The sequence below is a fragment of the Ovis aries genome, chromosome 14 (genome assembly GCF_016772045.2).
Source record: "Ovis aries strain OAR_USU_Benz2616 breed Rambouillet chromosome 14, ARS-UI_Ramb_v3.0, whole genome shotgun sequence".
In the NCBI taxonomy this organism is placed as follows: domain Eukaryota; kingdom Metazoa; phylum Chordata; class Mammalia; order Artiodactyla; family Bovidae; genus Ovis; species Ovis aries.
The window spans coordinates 48,676,410-48,684,444 of NC_056067.1; the positions used below are offsets into that span (position 1 = coordinate 48,676,410).

The 8,035-nt window shown below is 48.4% G+C and overlaps 1 long non-coding RNA gene across 1 annotated transcript; it reads right to left on the reverse strand.

Moving 5' to 3' along the window:
• On the reverse strand, positions 1–6,199 carry LOC121816513 (uncharacterized). The gene is made up of 3 exons (XR_006056176.2): positions 5,055–6,199; positions 2,826–4,569; positions 1–1,116 (listed from the first exon to the last, which is right to left on the reverse strand). It is a non-coding gene; the product is annotated as an uncharacterized LOC121816513 (long non-coding RNA).
• Positions 6,200–8,035: the final 1,836 nt, after the last annotated feature.

An 8,035-nucleotide genomic window follows, 5' to 3' on the forward strand; every position in this document is an offset into this window, starting at 1 on the left:
TAGTGAACAAACTCAGAGGCCTTTAATGAGAGAGAAAGAGTTGTATTGGATGGATTATAATTACCCATATGCATATTTTAACTATTGAGTGACCCCAAAATTCAAATAATAACGGCATGGGTAGAAATGATACCTGTGGGTGAAGTCAGAGCCAATTCTGCGTCTGGAGCAAAAGGGCATGTAAACTGATCTTAGCCCGGTTAGATCTGGGAGAATACCTGAGGATGGCGGTAGCAGCAGAGGGTGCTCTGTGATGAAAGGGGCAGGGGCGATGACGGGAGGTGGGTGCCGGGCACCTCGGGCGGGGCCGGGGGACAGCAGTGTTCCTCTAGGAGAGCCTGTGGAGGCCGTGGAAGGGGTGGTCCCGGGCACACTTACCTGTCCTCATTCTACAGCACAGGCCGTGCAGGACAGATGGCTGGCCATCCTCACAGGGCATTTTGGAGGATTCCACCTCACAGTTTCAGCTCCCATCTTGACGGCTGTTTATCTTCACAGCTTGGCCACAGGGCACTCCAAAATGAAAGGGGGTGTCTGAGTTCTCATCAGGCCCAGTGTGGGAATCCACCTGTACTTGTGGATTCCTGCTGATGGGCAGAGCACATAGCGTGTTGAACAGGTCTCTTCCTTGTGTGGGAACCCACGCTGGACACACACACCTCCTCTGCCAGCTCCTCCCTCGTGGAAGGCGGGCCTTCCTGCGGGCCCTGCCACCCTCTTCCCAGGGACCTGCTTCCTCATCTCACCCCGCCCAGGGAGGCGGATGCCCTGGTCCTTGGCCCGAGGTTCAGGCTGAGCAGCAGTCAGTGGCCTGGGCCTGCATCTGCTGGACGTCCGACGTCCCTTGGTAAAGAGCCAAAGCCCTGAGCCTTCTCCCGGCCCCGAGACCTGCCAGCAGTCCTGCGCCTGCACTGTGTGCCCCTGACGCTGGTTACACGCTTGAACGTCACTCACGTGTGAAGTGGGCGTCCCCACACACACTCGAGTATTCTCACTCCTCCTCCACCTCCACCCCCATGGGCTGTATATAACGTACCCACCTGAAAGAGACTGCAGGTTTCCCTTTGATTGTCAATGGAGATCTGAGAGTCAAGGACACATCCATGTGTACGGGACCTGCCAGGGGAGATGAGAGTGGATGAGGGGCAAGGCCAGGTGTGGGCTCCCGCCCTACAGTGGTTCCCAGGGCTGCAGCAGGTTAGACATCAAAGGGCGAACTCTCATTCCCCATCTCCCTACTTCACCAGAGTTAGGTCCCTGTTCCTTTGAAGAGTTGTGAGGGTCATAGTTAAGAGCCAAGGGTTCAAGGACTTGAACTTCAGTCTCTTCCCTCCCCATGCAGAGGGCACAGGTTTGATCCCTGGTCAGGGCACTAAGATCCTGCATGCCATGTGGTGTGGCTGAACGAGAGACGGGGAGAAAGAGAGATGGACAGGAGCATGGATTCAAGAGCCAGCTTCCTGGATTCAAGTCCTAATTCTGTCCCTGACTAGCAGTGAGATCTTAGATCCATTAGTTGAATTTTCCCTGCCTCAGTTTCCTCAGTACAAGGAGGAATATCAGGAATTCGTACTTTCCAGGGTGTTCCAGGAATAGATGAGCTAGTATACGTAAAGTCTTTAGGCTGATCCCTGGCACGTGCAGGGGTGACCTGTCAGAAGAGGGAAGACCCTTTCTGGAACAGCACCCTTTGATTACCATCTGATATCTGAAACTCTGAAGACAAGACTTGAGGATATAAAAATAGAAGAAAATTCACTCCAGTGAGGAGTGTTGTTTAAAATGAAAGGGAAATAATGGAAGGGGAGGCCCCTTGTGTGGGATGCGTGTGCATCAGAATCATCAAGGGGAACGCATGTCCTTGCAAGAACTTGTACAGCGTTGTTGAGAACCCAGTCAGTCGGTGCTTGTCCACAGGATGTGTGGCAGGAGAGTAACTGGGAGAATCTACAAGTTACTGACTGATTTCTACTGTAAACCCTGAACTGGGGCTGAGTTATTTCCTTCCAGCTTCAGGTGGTTCGATTCTCTGAGACCACGTCCCCCCGCAGCCCTCCCCCATGGGCCAGGGTCTGCTCACCTCCTCCTGTGAGGCAGAGGGAAGGGCTGGCTTGGGGAGGAGACCCGAGGTGGAGTGAGCGGCCCTGCGTGTGGACCCAGACTGGAGACGCACTGCCCTCCAGCCTGAGGTCGCCTTCTCACACTTGAGAAGAGGCATCTAAGGAGCCCCTCGCTCTGCTCTCGTTAATGCTCAGAGATGAGCTCCGGGTAACTCACAGTCGGCAGGGCCACCAGTTCAGGATCCCCTCTGACACGCATGGAAAGACCCACGGGCACTTACACAGTCACTGCTGTGTCGGGCAAACCCACACGTGGGCACAAAGCCACACACGTACTCACAGATCGACACCCAGTCACAGATTTCTTACACACACACGCACACACATAGTCACACAGACATGCAGCTCCCCGTGCCACACAGGCCTCCCCCATTCTCACCGTACATGCACAGCTGTGCTCCCCTCTTACACACAGACTCATGAAGCCAGATCTATCATCTCAGCCCCTTGCACTCATGCACTCACTCCCTCATCCCAGTCAGTGCTCCACCACCCCCTCCCCCGCTCCCGCAAAGTGACAGTGTCTCAGTAGATTTCACTCTCAGTCACATACCATCAAACGCTATTGCACTGGTCCCGGCTCCACACGATTCCCACAAGGATTCCACATAATAGATCCTCAGGGAGTCTCTCTTCCACACACTCACAACTCTCAGGACAACATTCCAGTAGAAATGCACGTTTTCATCTGACACAATTTCCTACCTCTTCCTCCTCCCTTTATCTGACCCGGGATCACTGAAGGCTGTGTCTTTTCAGCTCACCCGTTGCTCTGACATTGTTATGTCTTCCTGAGGGCAGCTCTTCCAAACTGTCTAGTTTTGTGTGTGAATGTCTTGGAGTTGCAGAATACAGGTGAATCCTGGCAGCCCTGCCCTCTGGCTTTGTTCCTGTTTAGAAGTCTCAGAGTTACCCAGCAGGGTGAAGGGGGATGTCAGAAGCAGAACTAGTCACAAGGATGTCCTTGAGCAGGGCATGTCTGTGGCACGGCAGGGATTGCGCTGAGGGTAATGCCAGGGAGGAGGGAGTAGCCGGGGAAACACAGGAATAAAGGTGATGGAGCGAGGGGGTGGCTGGGTCTAAAGTCCAGCCTTCATGCCGCTTACCAGGTCTTTACCCCACAGACAGAATCTACTCAAAAGGTGCACATTGTTATAATTTTCACAATGGCAAAGAATGGATGATCCTGGCTCAAAAGACATGAACTTCCCAAAGGCTTCCAAGCAAGACAGCGTTTGGGGTGAGAACTGTAGGATGCATGACTTCTTTCTGATTGGTTGGTGGTGAAGTAATGGTGGTGTTTCAGGAATCTTTTTTTTTTTTCAATGTATTTTTGGCTGTGCTGCGTCTTCCTTGCTACCTGAGTTTTTGCTCTACGTTTCGGAGAGCAGGGGCTACTTTCTAGTCTCAGCACACTGGCTTCTCATTGTGGTGGCTTCTCTCGTTGCAGAGCACATGCTCTAGGGTGCATGGGCCTCAGGAGTTGTGGCTCCAAGGCTCTAGAGCATGGGCTGAGTAGTTGTGGCACACCAGCTTAATTGCTCCATGGCAGGTGGGATCTTCCTGGAGTAGGGATCAAGCCCACATCTCCTGCATGGGCAGGTGGATTGTTTACTACTGAGCCACTGGGGAAGCCCTGTTTCAGAAATTTAATCATCAACCTTCTGGTTCCAACCACTTTCTTGTGGTCTGTGTGTAGTTATCATCCTTTTCTGGGGTCAAGGTGTTAATTTCTATAGAACAACTCAGAGACACACGTCAGATTGTTTTATGTATCACGAGGAGGAACTAGGATTCTGTTTACTGCTGAACCATTGTTTAAGCCATCATTACTTTTCTTGCTCCTCCTATTTTTCCTGCATTCCCTCACTTCCTGAATTAGTAACTGAGTCTGCTCTTTGGAACTCAGGGAAGGCCTAGGAAAGAAACTAAAGGCCTTTTCAACAAATAAGAAACAGGGGTTACAGAGGCTGTGTATGTATCTTGGAGGGGTCCGCAGTGGCCTGCTTGGTTTCAACACTGCCCCCTTTTCTTTGACACTCCTCAATCCCGAAGTGGGACAAAAGAAGCAATAACGTTTTGAATAGAGAGGTCTGTTATGAACTTGGCAGGGAACTTGGTTTTAGGAGGCCTTGGTTTCCCTGACAATAAGTCCTCACATCTGCAGATTCTATGAAAGTCCTGGCTGATCCTCAGCTGACCCCAAATCTTTCCCAGGTGGCACAGTGGTAAAGAGACCACCAGCCAGTGCAGGAGACCCCGGTTCGATCCCTGGGTTGGAAAGATCCCCTGGAGAAGGAAAAGGCAACCCATTCCAGTATACTTGCCTGGAGAACTCCACAGACAGAAGAGCCTGGGTTTGACATAAAATGCAGGACTCTGGCTCAGAAAAGTTGAAGTAGATATCCTTGTTCCGACCACATCCACTAAGCAAGTTTGACTCAGAATCCTAGAGAGTATATGTAAGACAAATAAGGAAGGCTCTGGAAGGTGGAGAGAAAAAGACGGTGCAGCTGGGGACCCTGAGCCCCCAAAGCATCATGATGTTCCCCGATGACTGACTCCTCAGTTTTCTGCTTGTCTCTTCTGTCCCAGACTGGATACTACAGTAGCTGGAAGTCTGCAAACTAAACCATTAACCATTAAATGCCCAAGTGGATGAAGAGAGAGGATTATACTCCTGAAGTCATGCTTCCTGTTTAATTTGGGGGCCAGTGTCCCCTGCTGGATGCTGATCGCCCCTCCAGGTCACCTCCCAGTACACACACATGCACGCGCACAGGAATCTGTATGGATATCAGGATAATTTATGTACACAAAACAGTTTGTTGCTGTTCAATCGCTCAGTCGTGTCCGACTCTTTGCGACCCTGTGGCCCGCAACACACCAGGCTTCTCTGTCCTTCACCATCTCCCAGAGCTTGCTCAAACTCACATCCACTGGGTTGGTGATGTCATCCAACCATCTCATGCTCTGTCATCCCCTTCTCCTCCTGCCTTCAGTCTTTCTCAGCATCAGGGTCTTTTCCAGTGAGTCGGCTCTTTGCATTACGTGACCAAAATATTGGAGCTTCAGCATCAGGCCTTCCAATGAATATTCAGGATTGATTTCCTTTAGGAATTGACTGGTTTGATCTCCTTGCCATCCATGGGGCTGTAAAAAACCTTCAAACGCATCAATTCTTTGGCGCTAGGCCTTCTGTATGGTCCAACTCTCACATCCATACATGACTACATGCAACAGTAAGTACAAGATAAAGTTTGTTATCCATACAGTAAATAGTAAAGGGATTCCCCAAGGAGACAGCTCAGTTGGTGGGGAGTGAAGTCAGAGCACAGTGGGGCAGGAGGCTTTGGCTTTATTGATGAGGACGTAGGTCCAGGCTCTGAGTTTATTAAGGGCCAGAAGTGCATCTATTTGAAATTCCCCTGGTGTGCACTTAGACTTTGTTAATATGGTCCCAGAGGTAGTAGGGATTAAGCAGGGAAAGGACAGGGAGCCTGTCCAGGACCCGACATTAGAGATGTTTGTAAATGTAGGGACTTCCCTGGTGGTCCAGTGGTCAAGACTGTGCTTCCACAGCAGGGGGCACAGGTTCGATCCCTGGTTGGGGAACCAAGATCTCACATACCTCTTGGTGCAGCAGCAAAAAAAAGATGTTTATAAATGTGGACAGCGTAAACATTATTGCACTTTGCCCGCATACCAGCACACTCAGGCCTTCCCGCAGCTTAGAAGCACTCCACCGTCCATCTTTGTCGCTGTCAGAGCAGCTCAGGCCAGACCTGAGTTATTTCTGCTCATCTTTCCATCACACCTGGTCCCACACCGTGTTCCGGTCCTTTAATGGACTGGAATCTGGTGGTCCGGGGTCAACGATAAGAAAGTGAAAGAGAAAGAGGTTAATATTCCCTGGTTTACGCAGAGAACCAAAACCCCTAGAACAGATTTGCACTGCTCACGAAGGCAAAGGGCGCCCTCTCGAGGAGGTCTTGAAAGCCCGGGCAGGGGAGTGAGCTCGACGGGTTTACTGGAGGGAGAGACAGAGCGCAAAAGAAAGAAAGACATGGGGACCCAAGCCTCTGGTGCAGGAAGGGGTGCTTTAATGATCTTTCTGTGAGTATATATAGGCTATTGTACAAGGAATTTCTTTCTACAGTGATAAAGATGAGAAAACCAAACGTACAGCAAGTGTTACCAAGGGAACCAAGGGAACAGATGGTGATGCAGCCATGAAAAGAGTGTCAGAAAGTATGAGATTAGACAGTTTTCAAAGCAGAGAATGTTTACCAAGGTCATGCTGTCTCAAGGCTATGGTTTCAGTGCCATGGGATGTGAGAGTTATTGTGAAACAGCGCTGAAGAATGAGGCTTTGTGAAACAGTGTTGGGAATCCTCTTGAACAGTCCCCTTGGATGGCTGGTCCAAAGTCCATTCTAAGGATGAGTCCTCACCGAAAGCTGAGCTGAAGTGAAGCCAGAGTATTTTGATACCTGATGTTGAGTGTCCCCATGTCCCTGAAATTGCCTTGCTCCTGGTAGATGCTTCATAGTTATTTTATAATCCGTTTAAATGACTGCCTTCTCTTCCCTCTGTAATAAAAGTGTAATAAAAACACTTCCCTCTAGTGTTCCTCAGAAATCCACAGTAATTTCTATTGGTTAATAAATCTCAGCTGTTTCTTCAGAATCTCTTTTTGATTAGATAACCTAAAGAAAAGTAAATAGAGTGGTATTTCATGTTTAAAATTTAGTCAGAATAAGGAAGAGAAAATTCTGGTGAATGCATGCTGAGATATCTTGTCTTAGGATTTAATACAAAAAGTATTTAGTAGCCGTGTCAACTTTGTTGTAATGCCAAGACAGTAGGAAATGTTAAACATTATAAGAAGTAATGTGTGTAATACACAGCGATGAGGAAATTGCAAATCGTATCAACACTGCTGTCAGTTGCTTCATTTTCTAGAAGAAGAGGTGACTGCTTTCCCATGTTTGTTGGGCAATTCATGTAAGGTTGGCGGGAATGATATTTAACAGAGGCTTCCAGGGACTTCCCTGTGGTCCCCTGGTTAGGACTCGGCACTTACACTGCAGAGGGTACAGTTTTGATTCCTTGTCAGGGAACTAAGATCCCACATACCACAGAGCAACTAAGCCAGTGGCCACAACTACTGGAGCTCCCCCACCACAGTGCAAGTCTGTGCACTGCAAGGAAAGATCCCGTGTGACACAGTATCTCATTCTGTCACGTGTGTAGCCACCGTGTAAACACCACCACTGTTCCACGCACACAAACTCCCTTGTTCTACCCCTTTATAGTCAGGTTCTCAGCCTAATCCGAAGCCTTGATGAGCACTGAGCTCCATCACTAGAATTTTGTGCTGTCAAGAGTTGAGTCCTACAGTAGGTAACCTGTTGAGATCGACATCTTTCCTTCCTCACAGTACCCTTGAGATTCATTCTGTTTTTTTTTTTTAATATCAAGTAATCAATAAAAAGTCTCCTTAACTCTTAGCAGGGTCAGACTTTCTGTTCTATGTATTTTATTTCCTTTTCTTTCCTTATTTTACTGATTAAAACCTCCAGTAGTAGGTCAGGTAGTAGTGATAATGAGTCTTGGCTCGTTTTGGATGTTAGACTGAAAACATTCTTCATTATTGAGTGTGATGTTGACTGTAGATTTAGTACAGCATTCTATCAGGTTGAGAAATTTCCCTTCTATATCTAGTTTGCTGATGATATTTGGCAGAAACCAACACAATTCTGGAAAGCAGTTACCCTTCAATTAAAAAATGAATAAATTTAAAATTAAAAACAAGATTTTTTAAAAAGATAACCTTTTATTGGAAAGAATGATGAATTTTCGAGAAGCTGCAAATGTTGTGTAGTGAGGTCCCATGTACCCATTGCCTGTGCT